This window comes from Haemaphysalis longicornis, unplaced genomic scaffold (assembly GCF_048455015.1).
Source record: "Haemaphysalis longicornis isolate Haplotype H1 unplaced genomic scaffold, Haemaphysalis longicornis Haplotype H1 scaffold_12, whole genome shotgun sequence".
NCBI classification, from domain to species: domain Eukaryota; kingdom Metazoa; phylum Arthropoda; class Arachnida; order Ixodida; family Ixodidae; genus Haemaphysalis; species Haemaphysalis longicornis.
The window spans coordinates 65,390,016-65,414,757 of record NW_027526225.1 but is presented as its reverse complement, the minus strand read 5'-3'; the positions used below and the strand labels follow the sequence as shown (position 1 = coordinate 65,414,757).

Here is a 24,742-nt window from a genome sequence, read left to right as displayed (position 1 = left end):
GACCATTTTTTCCCTAACTAAATAACCATCGCTTACGAGCCCTAGCAAATCCCCCCTCACTCCATTTGGGCCCGAACCACTTGGCTGTGAAGAAGAAGAAGCGATGAGCTTTTTTGTGAAGCGTTTTGGAAATTTATGGCAAGGCACTGAAGAGATATCTTACTTCGTGAGTGTCTTCAGGCATTCGGAGAGCTGCTTATATGCTGGAAAGAGGACTTACGTGCTCTTTATGTATTGTTCCGGTGTTCTTGAAGTCCGGCTGCGTGTGTGAAATGCTTTTTGCGCCAAAACCCAATTGTATCATTCTTGACAGTCAATTTTAATACAGTTTTCGTAAGACTTCCGCATCAGAGTGAGTGTCTCAGTCAACACGACCCAAACCCAAACGTATCGTCCTAAAATTGGTCAATTCCGCCGCATATCTTTTTAATTACTTGCGGCCGTATACTTGCCCTAGCTGAAATGTAAAAGATATAAAGTAGCTTTGACAGCGTTGCATTTAGGCCTGGTAACAACCGAACTTTTATCGCAAGTTCTTTTGAGGTGGATTTGACCCATTTCGAAAAATAGCTCCTGATATGCACTATTCGCGTAGTCATGCTCTTCTGCGCATTTCAGCATCCCGTGCGGTTTCGTTCGGTTCCGTTCGCACGGTTCGCGAGCGCCTGGGGTTTTTATCGGATTTACGCAATGCTCCGGGGTGTGTAATCCAGTGTCTAATGTTGACGCGTCTCACGGTGCCATATAGACGAAATATAATTAGCCATGTGCAAGTTCATATCGGTGCATAATAAACATGCAAATATTCCTGCAAAGACACGTTTCATTTTCGTGTTTTACTGATTCCTATGAAGAAAGAATCAGCCGCATTTTTGTTTTTGACGACGAACTTTCCACTGTTTGCTCTTTTTTTTATAGTTGTTCTGGAGAAAGCCTTGTTCTGATGATGCAACTTATATCTCTCTGGCCTTCTAATCGACATGATTTTGGGCAGTTTTCTTTCATTCCATTGGTTATAACGGCTGCACCCGTACAGCAGTCGAGAGTGGACTCAGTTTTTCAAAACTTCCGACGACCATTTATCACCCCAGGACCGTTTCAAGGCCAGGCATAACGCCGTGTACAAGTACGTGTGTAAGACCGTGTATTGAATGCTGCATTAAATGTACCAGAAGAAAAGCCCCGCATGCGGCTTCATCTAAAGAAGAGACCCATTTAAGGAACAACTTTCCTTTGAATGTCGTGGTGGCTTATTGACTGGCTCCGGAGGCTTTCGACGTTCTTTCCCGCTCATTTAGTTTGGACGCAGTTTCTCTTCTAGCTGCGCTCCTGGTCGATACATCACACAGTCGGCCGCCTGTCACGATTTCCCCCGAGGGGACGAAGAGCAACCCTGATTTATCAATCGAGAGCTGTCTGCGCAGGCATGAGCGGCGCTGCTGTCAGTGTCCTCCGTTGTGCGTTACAACAGTTCTTGCGCTTACAGTTACAGCAACGGTAGTCCAGTTGTATTAGTCGCGTTAGTAGCGGTAGGATTTGTGTTAAGAGTACTAGTAATCACAGCGGGAATGGTAATGATCAGTGTTACTGGAAATTGTTGTAGCAGTTATAATAGCATTAGTAGAGAGAGAGAGACAGAGAACAATCTTTAATGAAAACTGGCGATGTCAGCCCAGCTAAGATACCTGGCTTGCTACGCCAGATGAATGCGATGATGATGATGATTATAATGATGAAGAGGAATACATATGATTTTAACTAATTACAAAGTCTGATCAAGACTTGTGTCTTTTAGGTATGCCAATAAGGCTTTCGTTGCACGAGCGACACGTTTGGAAGAGTTCCAAGGACCTAATACGTCCCTCAGTTCTAGTTTTGCGGGCAGCGGCCGGCCCAGGGACACTGCGAGAGACACTCTTTGTGTAGTAAAGCGCACACAGTCACATATTAGGTGTTGGAGGTCTTCACGCACACCACACTGTGGGTACAGAGGCGAGGAGAACTGGTTGATTTTGTAGCAGTAGTATTAGTACTAATACTACTGAGCAATAGCGAATGAGGGTCGTACGGCAACTGCAGCTATAATTATTGCAGTTATAATGGAAGCTATTAGAAGCTATTCAAAACCGTGCTGCCCGCTTTGTCACGGGTTCGTTCGGCAAGAATGCCAGTCTTTCCGCAATAAAAAAGGCACTGTCTCGGGACTGCTTACAAACTCGCCGCACAGTATGTCGCCTACTCTTCCTCAACCAGATAGGTAACGAAAAAACAGGTATTAACAGCCAGACTTATTTAAAACTGCCTGCTTACGTATAAAAAAGGAGAGACGATAGCAAGAATATCAGAGAAATTCATTGCCTCACCTCGCTTTTGAAATCATCTTTTTTCCTCGCACAATTGGCGATTTGAATAAGCTTCCGGAAAACGTTGGTTGCGCATCTGGTGTTAGATTTGACACCGCTCTAAAGGGCAATCTGCGGGGAAACATTGAAAACGGCGTTTCTTGAATTGCCGTGATCCTGTTCCTGTCAGTTATTTATTTTTCATATTTTGTTCCTTATTGCTGCTGCGTGTTGCTACTCATTGTAATGTTTGATTACCGCGGTGAATCGTTTTGTAGGATGTCCATTTTTGTAATATCGACTTTCGTCTTGCTTTCCTTTTTTCTCTTTTCTTTCATTTCTTTCCTTCGGCTCTGTTGTCGTTTGATGCTGTACAGTGCTATTTGCTGCAAGCTTTTAAAAATGTCTCTGTTGATTTTAATTTTTGTATATTTTTTTAGTACGAGATTCATGATTCCGTTTCTGCAATGACAGCTTTTAACGTATCGCCTACAACAATGCCCTCTAAGTGAATGTAGTAAGCAGAATTGATTAATATTTGAATAAATTATTAATAAGCAATTGTAGTTTATTACTAGTACAAACAACAGTGCTCCTGATACATAGTACCAAGCTTCAGAGGATTGTATAAGTACCGCATCGGTTGACATTGAACGGCTTCGTACCGCGCCTGAAACGGAGGGCACATTTCTAGGTGCTTGTACTCAAACAGAAACATCTTGTGAGGACATTTGGGAAGTTCCTGTATATTTGCCGGTTCCTCTCTAACGACAATGATCTGTCTCAGACTACCTAAAAGGAAAAATTTTGATCTGTCTTGTATTCGGCGGAATCTCCCGGCCAGAATACAGTTTAAAGAATGCTTGATTACGGAGTGTATATGCAAGGCCTTTCCAAGCTACTGGAGCTGAAGGCGTGCCACATACATGTTAACACCGCTGGGCACAAAGAAAACATTTCGCATATTTGAGGCGTTCTTTCAATTAGGAAGACGCTTAGGCGTGGTTTTTACAGTATCGGAAGAAAAAAAAAACAGCACAGATCTGGAATTGAGATCCCCCCCCCAAAAAACAGCGATATAAAAATGGTGCCGAAAAAGGGCGAGATGAAAAAGCAAAGACTGAAACAAACGATGTCGCCTGGAGCTGCTGCAACCACAAATAGAGTTGCCACCTTTCCCCGAAAACAAAAACGGCCCTTCGGTGAAGGGAGGGGGGGGGAGGAGGCATGGTATATAGAGATGATACGTAAGATGACAAGATGACACGTCATTACCCCGATACAAAGGGGCTATCACTAGCAATCATCATAATCAGAGAATAGAATTTGTGTTGAAAAAAAAGACGTCTTTTGACATGCAATGCCCTTTATAGTAGCGTTTTCGTAATGAGAATCAGCATAACGTTTGTGCTGAAAGTGAATGAAAGAGAATCAGCATAACGTTTGTGCTGAAAGTCAATGAAAGTGAATCAACATAACGTTTGTGCTGAAAGTGAATTCGCGTAACGATGGCCAAAAAAACAGGCCAATGACGGCCGGTTTTAGGTATGGACCGGCTACCGACCCGCTGTCTAAAGAAACGGTCGGGCCAGTCGAAAACTGAGAAGGTGGCATTCGTAACTACAACAGAAACTAAAGTTCCCAACGTATGGCGTGTGAGTGGTGCGAACGTGGGAAAATTGAATGTAATGGAACAAAACTGTGCCAAATCCATCATGGAGAAGCGACAGAGGAGGAGAAGGTATCGGAGGGAGTTACGTAAGGGGGGCGGGGGAAGATACATTTTAGTGAATACATTTTAGTGAAGAAAGCGGATACCCTGCCCTTTCCATCTCTCTCTCTCTCTCTCTCTCTCTCTCTCTCTCTCTCTCTCTCTCTCTCTCTCTCTCTCTCTCTCTCTCTCTCTCTCTCTCTCTCTCTCTCTCTCTCTCTCTCTCTCTCTCTCTCTCTCTCTCTCTCTCTCTCTCTCTCTCTCTCTCTCTCTCTCTTCCACCGAGTAGCATCATTCGACGATGACCACAAGGGAAAGAAGCCGTCCGACGTCGTTCTCCAGCTCGTCGCCTACTTCGACAGCCCTCCGGATCCCCGGAAGAACGGCACAAAAAGCGCGTTGTCCGGCGTCGAATTCTCCGTCTCCTCGTAGTTCCTCGGCGGCGCTCTAGCGATCCGTCGGCTGCCGTCGTCGATCGCCTCTCCCCTTTCAAAGGGTTGTGTCGCGATTGTTGCACGCGCTGGCGCGCAATGTTCTCTCGACGCCCCCCCAGTCGTCGTCACCGCTTTGGCGAGGAAGTCATTCCGGCCTCCCCGGCTCGGCCCCTCCGAAAAGTGCCCTGCGGTGTCTGTTGCTGCTGCCACGCTCATATTGATTTCCCCTGGCCGTATGGCCGCGGCAGCTGCTGCTTTCGGCGTCCTTGCGTGCTCGGGCGCGCGTAATCTTTGCTGAGCACGGAGTCGCCGCAGCCCAAGAGTTCGGCACGGCGGCGACCTTCATTCAGCTGACGCGGCGATGCACGCTCGCGTGCGAGTTCTGTCCGCTACACATGGCGACGGAGTGGAACGCCATCCGCGCGAGGAAAGCCTCGGGCAGCAAAAAGCATTAGAAAGACGAATCAAAACACCTCGTTTAGTTCGAATATTTCAACCTCAATTGCTGATCTGGACCTTCAGACAGCTAACTGATTGGGAGAGGAGGATAAGGGGTGACATTAGAGTGGACGCACTATCTTACCTAGGTGGCGTTAAGTATGCCCCCTTTCCCGTTTCACCGTCGCCGTCCCGAGTGCAGGTATTACAAAAGGGTGTGCCGCCCCGCGGGGTCCTATTATCTATTCCGGCACAAAGGATGCGGATCCCATAATTTCGTGATATTATTGAATTAGCTCGATATCGCCGGCTTCGCGTGACTCTGCGCTCCGGCCAAGCTCCGCACGCCAGGTATATATATTTTAAAATTACTAACGGCAACGATTATTTGTCTTTGTCGGGTGGTAATCGTCGGAGGTGGCGTACCGGTCATGCGCTTTACTCTTTAACGCTGTGCGCGTTTCGGGCAGCCAGTTTTCTGGAAATCTAATGTAAGTTCGTTGCTCTAATGTTTAAAAAGAAAAAAATAGCCGTTTTTGGTTACGCCAGTGGTACGCCTAGTTTGTGTGATATGCAACTTTCAAATCAGGTTTAACTTTCTGTTGATGGCAACTTTTGCTTCTTAACGCTTTTGTTGTAAAATAAGTAAACATACAAACGCTGAAGTAGCATGTTAGGGGGCAGAAGTGTGTTGGGGAATAGCGTGGGACAGCGCCTAGCTTCAATTTCGAGGTGTTCGAAAACTTCAACCTTGAAGCATACCAGTTTCAATTATTGTTTTACTTTTACTGTACTGATTTTCCGACAACGAATCAAATCATGGTGCGGCAAGAAAAAAAAAGTAATTTTATCTGGCTACCATGTAGAGTTTATCCAGTTTAAACGCCGGTATGCTCCCTTAAGCGTCATCGTCGTTCACCCAAGCATGATCCTCTAGCCATTCAACAATGCTCGTACGCAACGCGTGGCTCTTTTTTTTTTTTTTTTGGAGAACACCACAGTGACAAAAGTCTTCACAACGCGTGAACTTTTAACATCAACCACCGGATAACAACATCGGGGTGAAAAAAAAAGAGGGGGGAGTGGAATAGAAGGATTTAGCGGAGCTTGTCCGCGAATTTGGGCGCTATTTCCGCCCGACAAACCTCATTGTTCGCGTGTTGTTGTTATTTTTATTCTTTGTCCGCCTAGCGTGATACGCTTACATCAAGCCTCGCACGGGCGGCGTGCTCCACCACAACGCATTCCGGCGAGTGTTCACGCTTGCAGTTAATCTACCCCTCACGTTCTCCGCTAGCCGTGACACCTCGCAAATTGCGTTAGCTGTCCAGCAGAAAAAGGGAGGAGAAAGTGCGCGGTGGAGAGGGTTGAGGAGCGAGGCACCGCTGTTTACTCGCTGTGCTGCTTTGTCGACTCAATCATTTACATCCGTGACAAATCGCAGCTCACTAATCTGTCATGGCTGCCTCTGCGCCCCTGCGAGTGCGACAAAAACGATGATAACAGCGGCGAAAGAAGGGGGAGGGCGTGACCTTGAAGCGTAGTTTAACTTTACCACGCAGTCTGGAACGCGTGGCATAAATCCTGCCGACATAACCCATTACGGCGTTTCCGAGGAACATAAAACACGCGGTGTTCCGGCACGCCATCATGTCGCGAGCGCAGTTTTTACGCCTTGGTAGCTTCACCTCAATGCATGGTCGTAATGCAAAAAAGCAAGGGAACGGGAAAGCGGGAAGCAAGCTGGGGCAGTGGGTGTTGCTGCGCTGAGAACATAATGGCGATACTTTTGAAATTAAAATAGATAAAGCGATAAAGAACACCAAGATGACCGAGCTATAAATTGCAACGAAAATAAACGTTCAAGGCTGAACATTTTGTGGCTAAAATGAATTTAGTTTGTTGAAACGTGGATGTGTGGCCTTAGGCGTAAAAGAACAGTGCGGTGAGTGAGTGAGTGAGTGAGTGAGTGAGTGAGTGAGTGAGTGAGTGAGTGAGTGAGTGAGTGAGTGAGTGAGTGAGTGAGTGAGTGAGTGAGTGAGTGAGTGAGTGAGTGAGTGAGTGAGTGAGTGAGTGAGTGAGTGAGTGAGTGAGTGAGTGAGTGAGTGAGTGAGTGAGTGAGTGAGTGAGTGAGTGAGTGAGTGAGTGAGTGAGTGAGTGAGTGAGTGAGTGAGTGAGTGAGTGAGTGAGTGAGTGAGTGAGTGAGTGAGTGAGTGAGTGAGTGAGTGAGTGAGTGAGTGAGTGAGTGAGTGAGTGAGTGAGTGAGTGAGTGAGTGAGTGAGTGAGTGAGTGAGTGAGTGAGTGAGTGAGTGAGTGAGTGAGTGAGTGAGTGAGTGAGTGAGTGAGTGAGTGAGTGAGTGAGTGAGTGAGTGAGTGAGTGAGTGAGTGAGTGAGTGAGTGAGTGAGTGAGTGAGTGAGTGAGTGAGTGAGTGAGTGAGTGAGTGAGTGAGTGAGTGAGTGAGTGAGTGAGTGAGTGAGTGAGTGAGTGAGTGAGTGAGTGAGTGAGTGAGTGAGTGAGTGAGTGAGTGAGTGAGTGAGTGAGTGAGTGAGTGAGTGAGTGAGTGAGTGAGTGAGTGAGTGAGTGAGTGAGTGAGTGAGTGAGTGAGTGAGTGAGTGAGTGAGTGAGTGAGTGAGTGAGTGAGTGAGTGAGTGAGTGAGTGAGTGGATTGAGTGAGTGAGTGAGTGAGTGAGTGAGTGAGTGAGTGAGTGAGTGGATTGAGTGAGTGAGTGAGTGAGTGAGTGGATTGAGTGAGTGAGTGGATTGAGTGAGTGAGTGGATTGAGTGAGTGAGTGGATTGAGTGAGTGAGTGAGTGAGTGAGTGAGTGAGTGAGTGAGTGAGTGAGTGGATTGAGTGAGTGAGTGAGTGAGTGAGTGAGTGAGTGAGTGGATTGAGTGGATTGAGTGAGTGAGTGAGTGAGTGAGTGGATTGAGTGAGTGAGTGAGTGAGTGAGTGAGTGAGTGAGTTAGGGAGGGAGGAGGGAGGGAGGGAGTGTGCGTGTGTACGCGTGCGTGCATGTATTGGGTGTGTGTGAGAGCATGATTTAGGTTATTTTGCATTGTTCATAAATAACTGCAGCATCGGTGGGAATAAACATGTAATTCAAGACGTAAGCAAATCACATAAACTTTATTTATTTATTTATTTATTTATTTATTTATTTATTTATTTATTTATTTATTTATTTATTTATTTATTTATTTATTTATTTATTTATTTATTTATTTATTTATTTATTTATTTATTTATTTATTATTTATTTATTTATTTATTTATTTATTTATTTATTTATTTATTTATTTATTTTGAGGCTTACGCGGCAACGCTACGCAGACGACGAGGCGCGCCGCAGTGGAGGGCTTCGGATTAATTTTGACTACCTGGAGATGTCTAACGTTCGCCGAAATCTCGAACACACGGGTGTTGTCGCTGTTCACCTCCATCAGAAAAGCGACCGCCGCGGCCGGAAATCGAACCCGCGTCCTTGGGCTCCTTGGGCGTCCTTGAACTTACGCACATGACTATCATCACGCTCTTTGAACGAAGTGGCTGCTCTATGTTAACCTATACGCGAGATGCAGGCTCCAAGGTTGCCTCGTACGCCACTAAATTAATAGGAAGGCAAAGAAAACGCTTTGAGCTCGAGGTTATTGTAGAACCTCTGTCAGGGTCATGGCCAACCCGGCCGACTACTGCTGGCGGTTTTAACAAGAAACAGGGAGGCGAAACATGAATAATGCGAAAGATGTGCGTCTTACTCCCCTACCAGGCAGACAAGCTTTCGAGCTTCTGACATCATGTATATTTCGATGGGGAATTCCAGTTCAGTGCTTCCTGGCACTCTTAACATGACAAAATCACCCAGACAGTTCATAATTTGCCAGAGCTCACTGTGTGAAGTAAAAGAAAATGTCGCAGAACTCACTGCGATTGTTCTCACGCTGTTTGAAGCATCGGACTTAGAGACACGACGGCACCTACAAGAATAAACAAGGACTAAAACGATGCCGGGCGCCCACGTCACAACACACGTCCTAATTGAATTACAGTCTAAGGCGCGCGCTGCAAGGTACTGCCATCTGGACTTGCATGAGGTGTTTACCAGTCATCGGTCGTGGCAGTAGATCGCTGTTCAGGCACATTACGGCCTCTAAATTTAAGCATTCTTTCCTGTATCACCTCGTGTTTGTCCGGGGTTTCGCTGCTGCACTATTGTCGATCGGGTTTTGTTTCTGTTTGCGCTCTTGCTTCTCAGCGACAGCCTTTGCTGAGAGAAGACTGTGGCTGCATGTCGCTTTTTTTTTTTCTCTCGAGGAGGCACTCTTCTGTGAGCTGCGGCATAGAGTTTCCTGCTGATATATTATGGAGGGAAATCTGGCTCTACTTTTTAGGCGTCCCGCGCTTCAGCGAGCGTTCCATCATGTTGCTGGTAGAAACTGTTCGAGGCGAAGCCCATTGGGGTGTCGGGGCTTTTGGCGTCTCCTGTCGTCATCGTCGTTATCGTCGTCTCATGTAGTCACAATGCTAAAACACCGCGACACTCGTTTACGCTTCGTGCTAGAACGCTTAGTAACGCGCACTAAAAAAAAAAAAAAAACACCGGGCCACTCGTTTACGCCTCGCACTAGAACGCTTCGTAACACGTACTGAATAAAAACCGCAAGACTGGGTTACGCGTCACGTTAGAAAGCTTCGTAGAGCGTACTAAAAACACCGGGAGACTCGTTTACACCTCGCGCTGAAGCGCTTTGTAACCCGTAATAAAAAGCACCGGGACACTCGTTCACGCCTCGCGCTAGAACGCTTCGTCCTTCAAAGACACGACACTTCAAATCTGTATACCTCCACCCCCCAATGGTTTCATCTCCGTTGGCGGAAATACCAACGCACCAAGAATGCACTTACACACTGTATGCTTCGCTCCTCCCCAGGTTTCACGTTAGTGGAGATGGCCCAGAAATTTTCTACTTGTCCTCGGCTTGGGTAATGAAGAGGCTGAACAGTTTTCTGCGGCTACAAAAATACAAGATAAAATCGTGGCAACAAATTATTTGAAGCTGTTTATGTCATAGAAAAACGGAGGTGAAATGATTCATTTCAATTAATCAATTATTTAGAAGCTTCAAGCAATACAAACAAAATCAAAGTACATTTCTTAATAAAAAGATGGTTAAAACACGAGGCTTTCTCTTATGCATCCTGAGTCAAAGTAGAAGTCCCAAATCTAAACTGCTTCGAGCTTGTCGGAATGCCGCAATTGCATAGACGTCGGCTTCATAGCGCGAGGTACCCGGGTTTGATTCCGACCAAGGAAAGCGGTTATTCTTGAGGCGCTTGACGTGTCTTCGTGGAAGCCCCTTGTGTAAGTTGGCTTTTCAGCAGTGCGCTTTGGGAGTAACGATGTTGGTTCTGGACTCTGAACGAATTGGCACGAGAAAGCTTCCTGTTTTAACAATCTTTCACTTACCCACGATTAGCATCATCGTCAGAGAAAGTTGGCTTTTCTGCAGTGCGTCTTGGGTCAACGTCGCCATCAGTGAAGCATAGCAACTTTTAAAAATGTGCTACAATTGTTTCTCGATGTAGAATTTATGAGTGAAAAGAAGTCATGGGGCTAGCCAAGCCAAGTAAGAGATATATGGATGTTGGTAGCTGTTATGGCGGCGCCTACGACGGCACGCGATTGCAGCGACAGGTTTCCCTCCATTATATATTAGTATGAGGAGATAACTTTAACAGTGACATCGCTCTTGTAAGTGGGATTAGTATGAAAGTCATGCGTGGTGGTCGCTTGTGAGGACCCATCTCATCTGACAGGACAAGTGTCTGAAAACCGAGTTCCTGGAGCAATCATTCACAACGACGCGGCTGCGGCATGTCGCTTCGATATTAGTTTAGATTGGGTGCGAATGTGAAGTAGTGCACACCGCCGCTATTGCATGTACGCGCGGAACGGGTTTATTTCCTTGCGCCGCAAGGAATCCGCTGCGCGACAGTGGGTGCATGCATTCTTCCCTCCCCTTTTCGAAGTAGGTGCGAATGTGAAGGAGTGCCTACTCCCGCTCCTACATGGATGTGCTGTGCGGCTATACCACCTTCTTTTGTTACTACAGGCCGTGCAGATCGCGATAGAGGTAACTGAAGGAGGCTTGGCATTCAAAAAACGCTCCCCCGCAAAGCCGTACCGGGGGAGTGCATTTGCAAGCGTGCTGGGCAAATGCACGAGACTTGGGAAGTCAATGAGAAGTAGCATAGATAAAGATTTTCGGCCACCGCTGGGTTCTACGTCCTGCGGTCTGCGCTTTTCAAAAGGGCTCCCTCGTTTCCCGGCGCAACGCTGATCGCTGACGACCCGTTCTAAAGCGTCACGAAGCGCGAGCTTTCCAGATCGATACGCACTGTGCGACAATTTTTGGGCGTCACTGCATAAACGAGTAAGAAAATTTGCATGTTCTTGCCGCTGCCATTTGTAGAAATCTTAAGGCGCCTGTATGGATTTTATTCCTCCCCCCCCCCTTCTTCCTACCTTTTTTTTTTTTTTTTTTTGCTTCTGGGAATGTCTGTGCCTCGACCGCAGTAGTATGTTTCCGTCGCTCCGGCGTTGCATCGTTTTGTTTGTATGCTTTTCCTGACATTTCCTTTTTGTATTTTTGTAGCAACTTTAGGTGCTACTTTATACGTTTTTTGTGAACGCATTGCGGGAGCAAGACGAATTCCTAGGCTTTGTATCGTCATCATCGTCATCCTCATCATCATCGTCGTTGTCGTCGTTTATTTACCCTTAAGGACCCCTGACGGGGTATCACATAAGGAGGGGGGTCAAACAAGCATACAGAAAGGCAATTTCGGACCAAGAACATATTTCAAGATACAATTCTAACATTGGGATTACAGGCCAATAACAATAATACAACTCGTTACGCAACCAATAGCACAATTCAAATGGCATAAAAGTGCAAAAAAAAAAAAAACAACTGGGTACACAACTAATCCACAGACATTACAGGTTTCTCCTGACGATTTGAAACCCAGTCACATTACTTAGGTAAAAAAACGCGCTAAGCCCATCATACACGCATCGATGAAGGGTCACTAAGGAAATGAGCTACGGGCACAAGCAAACGGCATGGAACTAACACTTACTTGAAGGAAACGGGAATATTCATGAGTGAAGGGAGGTACTTTAACGAAATAAAATTGACCGCGTATCTGCACACTCCCCTGCAAATGTCATCGAAAGGCGATACTCTTCTGACACATCTGTCACGCAAATGCCCCTATTCTCTTTCCCAGCCACCTCTTATGCTCCCCGGCTCCCTTTAGATCTTGTAGAGAACGGTGCGCTCTACACCCTTTAGAACGGTGTATAGCGCACACCACGGGAAAGCCCATGGACAGGATGATATAGCGATGACGAAGTTGCTTGCAATTATTCTAAAGCGCACACGGCGCAACCCCGCAGAGGCCATCGTTACTCCACCCTTCAGGAAGACTCGTGCGCTTTTATCTTTGCGTAAGGTTGCTTCCACTCGCCAATAAATATTTCCTCTTCTTCTTCTTCTTCTTCTTCTTCTTCTTCTTCTTCTTCTTCTTCTTCTTCTTTCTCCTCCTCCACCGTGGGTTGCTGCTGCTATAACGGTAGATGGGAGAGGAGTGGCACGGGAAGAAAGGAGGGACGGGTGAGTGGTAATGGGAAAGGGTGAATATTCGGAAACAAGGGCGTGGTGACACGGAGGAAGGGAAATTGGAGAGTGCGATGGGAATGGCAGTAGGGGAGAGGTAGAGGTGTTAAGGGGGAGGATGACAGGAACGACGTGGGGAGAAAGGGGGAGAAAGGAAGGAGAATGGGGAATATGACGAGAAGTGGAGACAAGGCGGCGGAGAGCAGGAGGAGTTTATTGAGAAAGCAAGAGGGGTTAAGTGGGAAGGAAGAGATAGTGGGAGGGGTACAGTGAGGGGAAACATTTGAGGCAGGCGAGGAAGGGAGGAGGGTGAGAGAGGAAAATTTGATGGAAATTAAGGGTAAGAGGGGTGGAGCGTGTGGGGCAGGCGGGACCGAAAGGTGGTAGCGTGCGTGGGGTAGCAGGAATACTAGCTGATTTCTACGTAATCCGGAACGAAGCCAGTTCATATTGGCTCACCACCTGCGGAAAACAAAGACAAAGGTGAAGAATCAGTCTGCCTCGCTTGCAAAACCACGTTGATTGTGTCTATAGCAGCCCCGGTTGAAGCACACGAAAGCTGGTATAAATGGTGGTGAGCTGAGGACAGTGCTTATTAGGCCTTCGACATGTTGGCTGTAAATATCTGGTTTATGTTTATGTAATTTGCGTTATTACTAAGTCCATACTAACCCGATGAACAAGCAACGAATCTAGCCGAGTCCCCCTGGCTATTTCGCGCACAAAAGACCCTTAACACCACGATGTTCGAAATAAGCCCATTTATTCATTCAGTCATTCATTCGCTCACCTATTTTATTTATTTATTTATTTATTTATTTATTTATTTATTTATTTTATTATTTATTTATTTATTTATTTATTTATTTATTTATTTATTTATTTATTTATTTATTTATTTATTTATTTATTTATTTATTTATTTATTTATTTATTTATTTATTTATTTATTTATTTATTTATTTATTTATTTATTTATTTATTTATTTATTTATTTATTTATTTATTTATTTATTTATTTATTTATTTATTTATTTATTTATTTATTTATTTATTTATTTATTTAATGATTTATTTCGCTTGCGCAAGGCGATGATACCAGTACTGAGATACGAACAATGCGGTGCGGTAAGCATTTGTGAAGCAACCCTACATCTAAGCCATCCTTACAATCATAATCCCTGTAAGTCGTCGACGTCACCATCAAAGCACTAATGATAGTGATTTCGTAGACCATGCAAATAATGATTATATAAGCATTGTTGGCTGGTGTTATTTCTCGCTGTCGCTGGAAGGGAGACTGGTTTCTTAGCCCTGCCTATTTAGGCAGACTACACATAAAGACCGTCTCTGCTGACCCGCTGTGGTCTGAGCAGTAATTGCCATATCCACCGTGCTCTTCATTAAAGCCACGTGCTCTCGTAGTTAGCGTTGACCTCTTGCGTGCGATCGTCGCTGCCGGGATGGGGTTTACAGAACTTAGACAGGTGGAAAGACAGTCCGTCCTTGTGAACTTGTGAGCCGCGATCCGGAACATATTACTACCACAACAGGTTCAAACTGCTTTGACGTTGTAGGGCAGAACTAAAAATGAGTAAAAGTAATGAATAGAAATGCGGATTAGTTTCAGGCATCCTTGTCTAGGGAGTGATACCCATTGCCGTTGTCTCCTTACGTCACTTCCAGAGAACAAGGCCAACCTGCTTGCGAGCAGAGCTAATGGTCATATCGGGTTCCCGTATGCGCTGTCGTCTTTTCGCCCTAGGGTCAACTGGATGGGCGTGACGTGGTCGTGTTGCCCTTTCGGTCGTGGGGTGACGTCACCTTATCACCTCTTCTTGAGTCTAGGCGGTGGCTGCCTGTTCCATTCTCTTCCCACTTCTCTTTTTTCCTCGCATTCGGTGCTGTTCTTCCCCCATATCCTTTGTCAACGTTCGTCGTACTTTCCTTTTCTTTCGTCAAGCTCCCGGTCTGCGTGCGGTCGTCGAGATTTACGCAAGCTCCGCTCATTGATTCGCCGTCTGCCGACTGTGTGCGAGTGTACACAAATGAAAACCACATCTGTCTGGTTGTACCGGCGCCGTCACTGACTCGCGGCGCGGAACATTAAGAACGGCCTAATGACGTTGCCGCTACACGAAAGGGTCCCCCACGCGCCGCGTGCCCCTTTTATGGAGCGCAGCCAGCGGTAGTTAAGTGAAACGCCCCCTAAAGGTGAAGGCATGGGGAGTACGTCACCTCTGTGGAGTCGGGGACGTGGGTTCGCCCTCCGGCCGTGGTAAGAACCATAGTGACTAAGCTTTTAGCTTCCTTTCTTGCTTGACGAGGACGGAAATTGAGCCGGCTAAAGAAGATATTTGTTACCTTTGAGGATTACAGGGCGCTGCTGAGTGGCGATGTTTATAGCACTCAGTTGCCTGCGTTTTAGGGCATTATGGTACACTTTTGCCTTCTATATTTTTTCCGGTTGTGCTAGAGAGTAACTTTGAGTTTGCAGAGTTTAGCTTTGAAAGAATTCCAAGATTTCTTTCTTCTGCCAACAATTTTCTGACACGTTCTTATTAACGGCGAAGCTGTTTAGCAAATCGTTAGAGTTTGGTATCAGCAGTTAAAAATACCAAGAAAATGCCGAGCACACGCGAGCGCGTGCCTCGCAGCGACCGCCCCGCAGTTAAAAAAAAAAACAAGAAAATGCCAAATTCTTGTGTGCGTGCCTCGCGGCGACCGCCCACCGTCCCCAGCACACGTTTGTCAAGCCAATCATACCCACTTAAAGAGCTTGGTCAAGATTGGCCAAATAAAAATGAACTCCAGCGTTTGCCATAATCGCGGAAACACTTGCTCGGAAACACTTGCACAGTATACTCCCATTCAAGGTTATGCCCAATGATAATCCCTTCCGAAAAAAATTAAGGAAACTCACACTTATAGCAACAATGATAGAGTAAAGGTCGTTGCGGCAGCGAAGAAGGAGCAAATCGGCTGCAATCGTGGACTTAAACTGTCGTTAATGTCGTGAAGGTTACGTACAGCATCGCTATCTTCAAGTCTTGCGCGTTGGTGTGAGCTTCCTTCATTTTATTTATGCAATATGCGTTAAAAATAGGGGAGCACTTAAATTGAACTTGTCAGTTTGGTAAGTAACTGGTGCAAGACTTTCTACGTAATACATCATTTAAACACGGATATCTGTTACCCCTCTCACGATGTTACTCCTCCCATAACATATTTTATTTGAAGGTTCGTGTTTCCAATCGAATCTCAAACGCTGTTTCGGTATTTAACAATTTTAAACCCGACCGACGTAATTGTTTTGACTTTGTTTTTGTTGTTGCGCTTTTAGTTATCGGTGTATTAGATTGACTGATTAATCAATCAGTTTTCTTTATTGCTTTTAACTTGAATTTGATCCATTTGCAAGTTTGATTGATTGATTGAGATTGATTGATTGGTTATTTGATTGATTGGTTGGTTGGTTGATTGGTTGATTGATTGGTTGGTTGGTTGATCGATCGATCGATTGATTGATTGATTGATTGATTGATTGATTGATTGATTGATTGATTGATTGATTGATTGATTGATTGATTGATTGATTGATTGATTGATTGATTGATTGATTGATTGATTGATTGATTGATTGATTGATTGATTGATTGATTGATTGACAAATTGCGCACCACTACTGGTTTCCCAGAAAAGGTGAGGCCCACAGTAGAAAAATAAGTTTCTCCAATACGCGGATAAAAATACTATACGAGTCAAGCTAGTCCAATGCCCCTTTCTAGTTTTCTGTGGCAAAATCTGACGGCGTATTTTTTTTTTTTCTTCCAGGTAAGTCGAACTGCTTGTCCACCAGCCACGGAGCACAGGGTCCTGTCTCCACTGATTGGACTATACGTGAGTTATCTTGAAAGGAAGTTGACCGGCTTCTACGTAAAATGCTGTAGCCTCACGCACCCGCGCTAATCTATATCTTTTCGTAACCTGCTTGTCATCGGGTGTCACTTCGTCGTGTGGTATTCAGTGCCATCTGCAGCGATCGAACAAGAAAATAACTTGCCTGTTCCACGTACCGAGCACCTTAGCAGGCACAATAGGCTTAGACAAGGTCATATAAACAGGAACATGAACTAGTAACACTGCTATTCATCTAAGCACAACAACAACACAGAAGACTGTAAAGATTCCACAAAACTTTCAAACAACCCAACCCTGCTTACCGAAAACTAGCCGGTGTCAGACAAAAAATAGGATCAATCCAGCTATTTTGGGTACAAAAGGTAATCTGTTGCATTGTTAAATTTGTCTACCTCAGTAGTTACTAGCTCACGGAAACTCACCTGATCACATTGATATAGGACTTACTAATTCGCCACCCACCGGCTTAAAAACCACCGTGCGCCCAAACTAAACCTTTACAGGGCCACAAAAATGACTCTAACGGTCTAAGTTCGATTATTTTAGCAGTACATCTTTTCTGCACTGAAATAAATATTAACAGGAAATTAATTGTAGTTTAGTTATTTTGCCATACATGGTATTTGCTGTCTAGCAAGCGAGAGTTTATTTCAGTAGAAAAGCGATATATTTTCAAAATAGGAAAGCTAGGCAGTTAGGATCACTTTTATGGATTTGTGAAACTTTTTTTCTTTTACCGCACGGCGACTTTCCAGCCCGTGGGTCATGAAGTAAATTTCATACGAATGTGATAATGTGAGTCCCAAAAGTGCAGCGATAGTCTCGTAAACTTGGAGAGTTTTGTGGGTATACAGGTTCAGCACCTAGCAACGTCGGGTTAAGGTGAGAACATGCCCTGCATGCTCCCCCATTTAAAACGTGTCTCATGAGATAGACAAAGACGCATTCGAGCGACCGTACAACTTCTGTTGTGTGCGCAGGTTAGTGTAAGTATCTGGGGCGGGATCAGTCGGGATCAGTCGCGTTGGTAAACCCCTGTAAACGTTTATTAGTTCCATAGAACGAACATAAGCAAGCGTGCTCCACATTCTTTTGTGCCATCCACTGTTTAAGGTGATGATGATGATGATGATGATTTCTATTGGTTTCCCCTTTGTATCGGGGTGATGACATGTCATCTTACCAAAAAAGCCTAATATACCTATGTTTTACACTTTTGGTTCAATACTAGCGCTGCTTAGGGCAGGCACAAAAAGCTTATTAGGCACAAAATACTTTTTTTTTTCCTGTTACAAGTGAAAGCTTCTGTAAAGCGTGGTTCACTGCAAGCACACCCCGAACAAGGGAAAGCCAACTTCAGAGAGGAAGTCGTGGTGGCGCTGAACGGAAGTTCGAAGATTCGGCAATAACAGCATGAACCAAAAGAAATCGTAATCGTTGCACGTAACATCCGTAATCGTAATCGTTATCGTTGCACGTAGTCGTATATAAGAGGGGGGAAAGGGGGGGGGGGGAGGGGGGGCTCCCGGCACAGAATTGAAACCGAAAACAAAGTGTGTTTAAACCCGAAAGCGCTCCTCTGTGTCAAAAATAATTGATTCCAGGAGGAGGTGGTCAGCGGCTGCCGACGTCAGGATGCCTTTCATTTGAGGAATATTGTCCAAGTCTGACTTATGCTTGCGAGTATGGCTTCCGCGTAGCGAACTAAGCAAAGAAAGAAACTGAAACAGCACTTTATAAAGATACGGGCGCCAAAGATTGTGAAATTACCCGTGTTGTACACAGACGCAATGTATTGCTCCATGCTACGCCACCTTCAACATCCCGACGTTGCTGAAATAAGCGTGTGCCAGTCTACAGCAAGCTCGACCACCTTGATTGCGAACTAAAAGGGGCCTTTATACTGGACTGACTGCCAGGAAGCGTGGGACTGGAGGAAATAAGGGGGCTAATCGGCTCGCACGAGAGGAGGGAGCAAACAGCAGCAGTTCCTTAATTAAACTCCTCTTCTTCCTAGCATTGAGAGCAGGATATTATCCAAACAAAATCTCACTGAACACATAAGCCGCGCGGAAGCTAGCGTTAGAAGAACTTCCGCCTCAATTGCTTGGGTTCCCAATTTCGCCTGGCTACACGCACGTAGGAGCTGTCCCTATCTACAGCTCAGGGTGAAATGTCCCCATCTATCGACATTGCTCCACTGTAGCTCGGGAAATGCAAAATCTTCTGTTCGGGGATGGTCCTGACCGCGCCAATCCAGCACTAGCGACGCTACTTTGACCAAGTACTAATGTCGCTTTGAGGTGGAGTCTTTGGCCTAGCTTCTAGCACCCCCCCTCCCCCCAACCCCACCCCTGGTTTTTTTGTTGAGTGATTTGTTGTGTAATAATGTTTAAATTAATACCTGTATCCGTGTTTTTTTTTTCTACATAGCAGTGGTTTTGCATGCTTTAGATTGCGATAACCGCAGCGTGCAGCCTATCCCGCGTTTAATTGGTGCATTGCGCCGTGTACGAAGCGCCACTTGTGTACGTTGACGGAATGAAAAGTCACTTCCAGGTCGCTCAGAGTCCCGTCGCGGAGCATTAGAGATGTGAGCGAACATGGGTGCCGTCAGCGAACACGAGTGTCATCACCCAACGTGAATTCATCCTCGCAGACACACAAACAAAAAATCCAGGCTGCCGGCATCTCACCAGCCTATGTGAAGGAATGACTGCTCCCACGAGGCTCCCTGACGGTCCGGAAGCAAATACAAGTTTTTTTCCGCTTTTTTTTTGCACGGTATTCTCGGAGCAGGAGTTCTCCATTTAAGATGCCTGCTTTTTGCTCTCTGTTCTGGACCGAAAACCGTAACGACGAGTTGAAACATGCAACAAATCCTGACTTTTGACTTTGCAGGCCAGCCAAACAAAACGACAAAACACTGAGACGTCTCAGACTTCTTGGCCAGTTATTTTCACGCAGCAGTGCCGACATAATTGACAGAAACGTTTAGAAGGCAATCTTAATTAGCATATCCCTTGACCGAGGGTTAAGCACAAGCGCTGGTAAAACGAGCCTTAATTACCACTTTGAGAGGCTAGCCTTGGTAAAGAGAAAAATGAAAAAAAAAAAAACATCTGAAGCACACAGGTGTTTTTAACAGCGCACTAATAATACTAACTAGCGTAAATTTCTTTACTTTTGCGTGTTTTTGTTTCTGATATTTCCATTCAAGTTTAGACACGATGTGGCTTTACAGCGTTCACCACCACCCTTGCTTGTTGTCCCAACGCTGAAGTTTTCGCTGTGAGACAGATCTCTAACACCAGTGCCCTTTCCGTTCTAACCTTTAACGGGAGTTGCACACTTTAAAATATTACTCTTCCAATCGCGTAGAAGATAACTAGAAGCGCATCTTGAGGAATAACAGGCTTCACGCCAAGGCCGAAGGATTTACGGCAACATAGTCGTGTAAGTATAAAAAAATACAGCCGTTCCAATCAATGTGAAAGCTGTCGGAAGTGCACAGCAGTGACTCGCCATACTGGGGTGTAGCGCAGTTATCCGCTCACTGCTCCCACCCATTACGATCTTCATCGCCCTGCCTCACTCGTCTCTTGATGAATGGAACGGAGGTTTGACCAAAGCTATTCAAATCTCCCGCCTTCGCAGTGCTCGCGCGCCCCCTGCCTGAAACTGCGCCAGCGGAGTTGTGTTCTTTTTGTTCTTGCATTGCTTCGCGCACGTGCCGGCGTTGCACTGCCACTTTTTGCCGCTTACTATCGTTAAAACCAACCAAACGAGCGCTCCTAACTAAATGAACAAGGGCGCTGCCGCTTAAATACGTATATTTTGCCTCAAATGGACCTATACTTTTCTTTGCGCTAAACAACAGGGAGATGTATGATACGCGCCAGCAGTTCACGACTTTCGAGCGGTGATGACTATATAAACCGCTTGATTTTCGAAGCCTCTATGGGCCGCCGCTACGTCGGGACTCCGCTACGACGGTACGCCGTGAGGCCCTACTTGGGTCCACCGAGCAAGCTACGACGACAAGGCAAGCCCCTAAAGTGCTCTGCACTTTAAAAAACAATGTCCGTTCGTTTAAACGACATGAACCCGTCGAAATTAATATCGGGCGCCCGTCCGCCGGATGCTCCTTAGAAACTACAGCTTGTTTCGCCACGCAGTGTTAGCCATTTTCATTTCGCCCCCATTTTTGCGTCGACTTCAACTGCGCGTCGTTCGCGGTAGCCTTGGTTTCCAGGCTTTTTGTCACGAGCTGCACTCGGATTCGCTTCGGGCTTTTGTCGCGTACGCACAAAGCGCGCCCTCTATAATGACAGCTCGGGAGCTAATAATGACAAACGAGGCCCGGCTATCCCCGCAGAGAGCGTTTTGTCATCGGCGCGATAATAATGGAGCACACACGGCGGCGTTCTCTGGGTGCGCTCCGAGGATTGCCCGAAACACGCTCCAGCTATCCCTGGTTTTCATAATTTGATTTCCCCGCGACAGTCTTGCAGCAGAGTGCTCGCGACTTGGCCCTGCGCAGAAGTTTCCCTGTAGCAATGTCAGTAAATTTCCGTTTTCTACGTTGCGCAGCCGGTTTTGATCTGTTACTTTTTCTTCCCATCCGTTTCTCTTCGCAGTTTAGGTTATAGGTCTTCTTGGCTTTTATACAAACATGAAACTTCCCACTGCTGCCGGATGGTTTTTCCGTCGAGAAATTTAAAGTGCCCGGATAGAGCGCGCTCTTTTGTTGGGACGGCTGTCATTTTTAATACGATTAGCATTCCTGGGTGACTTCACCCAGCTTTTTTTAATCTGTGGTTACTTCTCTATCCTTTTCCGGCGTAAGAGCGGGAAATTTAACTTTCAAACCGAGGAAGGTGAAGTAAGCGGATGGGTGGTTGGAAGAACTGGAGGGAGGGAGAAGTGCGCTCCACAAAACAGGCCGAATGCTTGTGGCATCTCTAAACAAGCATTGTTGACTTTCTAACGTCGTTCGAAGTCTCCAATAGGCACTGTGTTTGCGGAAATAAGAACGTTCGAGCTGTGTTTTCGAAGTACGCTGGATATTTCGAGGAAATCCGACGGAAATCCTCTTCCCCAGAAAATCAAATCTATCCGTGTATCTTCCAGTTTTCGAAATGACTTTATGGAACAGCAAGTGTATTGCACTGTACAGCGCAGGCAGGGAGGTTGCGAAAAGTTTCCAAATATCAATAATGTGATTGGGAGTCTGTTGAATTTTGTCTTTAGTCTTTTTTATCGCTTAGCTTTCACCTACTTAGCATTTATCTTCGTAGTTGCTAAATTCACGCAAGATCTCCCGCGAATGGCGCCATCAGGAAGAAACCCCACTGTGGCCACTGACCGGTGTTGCTGTATCTTGTGGCATAGTTTATCGTCAGGTTGCCACTGCGGACGGCAGACTAGCAGGTACTAATGGAATGGGCTCGTAATAAAACAGACGCTTAGTCACACGCTCAAAAGATGACAAACTCTCGTAAAAAAGGTAGGTTATAGCTTTTGTCATTTCTAAGGACCTTAAAAAGATTTAAAGTTTGGCGAGTTGGCAATGATGCATATCAAAAAAACAACTTGGCGCTAATTAACCAGGACAAGAACACATGACAGTACAAGCGCAGTGCTTCGGCTGTACTGTGCTGCGCTTAGGCTGTATTCATGTGTTCTTGACCTGGTTAATTTACGCCAAGTTTTTTTTTAGTTTTAAGCACTCTCGCCACTCACGTGCACACAGCGTGTTCAATGGATGACGTCAGTCGGCTGGTGTCGCGCGCCGGACACACTGCCTCTCCTGAAGGGAGGCAGGGGAAAAATACGGGCACGGCGCAGACGTCTGAAAAGAGAACTCTCTCATCCGCAATGGTTCGCAGTAATTCGTTCACACCTGCGGTAGCCGTACCATAGTCCCAAGACGTAGGAGGGCAGGCAGGGACAGGCTGGAACTGGAACGTCTTCATCCGTCAGCTTTCCAATGGAGGGATGCAGCGGGTGACATTTCCTCTTAGTCAGTGGCCCAGCGCAAAAGCGACATTTCATGGCCGCGCCAAAATTAGCAGCGGTCGGTAGTGGAATTAGTTCTTGCAGAAGCGCGGAGTTGTTTTAGCATGGATAGTTTATTTTAACACGAAAGTGTTTTATTCCGGGATGCAGCCGAGATTTGGCTGACGTCATATCCGTCACGGAAGTGACGCCAGTACAACGAAGCAATCGACCTGTAAATCGTGCACCCCTGCACATAGGGTCTTCTTGCGGGGAAGTATTCTTTAGTACTAAAGATCACGTTATACTTAGGGCTGTTTGTTTTCGGGTTTTATATTTTAACACGGAAGTTTTTTATGCCGGGGTACATCAAGATTTTACTGACATCATATCCGTCAGGGAAATGACACCAGTACACCTTTGTCGCAGCGACCTGCCAGAAGGACATCGCTCGCCAAGCACTCCCACAACACATCCGCCAACCCGCAAGTCAGCATGACTTGCGGGTCCGCGGATGTCTTGTCACTTTTGTGTTTTACCGATTCCTATGACAGAAGAATCAATCACAATTTTTCGTGTGTTTGCTCACTGTCTAAAAGATCAGCTTGTTAACAATTTTTTGGCTGCACCGCAAAGTATAGTAGTTATTTGAGACATCATCCGTAGTAGATGAATGCGGTTCTTGCACGCGTAGTTTCTGAGAAGAAGTTACATCTTTCTTTATCGCGAATGTCTAATTTTGCGTGAGCACCTTCGTCTGCAAGGAGCTTGCTCCAATTCGCCCCTGAGTCAACATTTTTACGCCTACCCGTGCACTTCCCGTCAGAAACTTCCGAAACTTCCCTTACCGGAAAAGGCAAGAAAGAACGGCCAGCGCATCGCAACCCTTGATGTATGAAGGCCCTGCGGAAGCTATGGCTCTGACTTTTGTGCTGTCGAATTAAGCCTTGTAATAAACGACGTCAAAAGCTGTCATTCAGTGCAACATGAGAGAGCCAATGACGTAACTATGACAAATTAGAAACGAACGAAGCCAATAGGTCTGTATCCTCCAGGGTGGTGTTGACGGCTTGTTTCTGCGGAACGCGTAACAAGATTGGGAATTTCCTTATCGAATCGAGCGATCCTTCTTGAGGCGATCCTCCGCAAACGCTCGCTCCGGTATTGATAGGCCTGAGGCAAGCATCCGTCTCGAGTTCAAGACGGTTTCTAGCAGGTTAGGATTCTCCCAGAGTGCAGCAGGCGAGCCGAATGTTTGCTCACGCCAGCAAATGTTGCATCTAAATAGGAATGCCGTGAAATAGGGAGGGAGCTTAAATGGAGGAGGCGTGCGAGGAAAAAATTTACGATGGGAAAGGCGAGTTAAATCTTCCTCGAGCCGCATACTCTTGGAGGTTTATTCCATTATTAAATCTTCCACTCGGAGTTTCTTCCCCACGTTACAACATTATCAGGGCGAATTACATGTACGACTTCCGAATTCTCCGCGCTTTATAGTTTTCTTCGTTACCAATAAAAATTCACGCATCTCCACGAAGTCAATCATGACGAGTGGGAGAAGCACCTGGCGATCGTTCTTACGTAAATCACCCGTGGCATTGTCCACTCGCGCATGTAAAGGAGTAACAACGCGTGTGTAAAGTATATACAATTCCAATCCAATCTAATCCGATACAGTTCGGTTAATCAAATCCAATCCAACCCGTTCAACTCAATCCAATCCAATCATTTCAATCTAATCTAATCCAATCCAATCCAATGCTCCTCGCGCATGCGCAATGCTGTGCACACGGATGCCAAACTCCGGACACAGCGAGGTCCTAAGGTGCTTCGCACCTTAAAAACTTCTCACATTTGGCAACACTCCAAGCCAGAACTCATCCGCAGTATCTTTGGGACTGCCGCTTTCCGTGGACATTCAGCTAAACGACGTTTAGGACCATGCGCTTGTCCGAAACGTACTTTACGGGCCTACAAAAGCCCTGATCGAGTGCCTGCAACACACAGGTCTAGACCAGTCGCTGTGAATAACTTACACTTTCTGTGCCCATCAGCTCCTTGAACATCATCGCCATCATCTTCATCATGTCATCAACTCGCGTACCAAGTTAGCATTTTAGCCCGGCTAACATCACTAGACTTCATTAATGATCTCTCTCTCTCTCTCGTCTCTCTCTCTCTCTCTCTCTCTCTCTCTCTCTCTCTCTCTCTCTCT

General features: G+C 45.9%; 1 protein-coding gene across 2 annotated transcripts in view; it reads left to right on the top strand.

The window, feature by feature from the left end:
- The window catches only part of Dnc (phosphodiesterase dunce), a gene marked incomplete in the record, with an annotated part of 568,677 nt that overhangs the window by 125,931 nt on the left and 418,004 nt on the right, over positions 1 to 24,742 (top strand).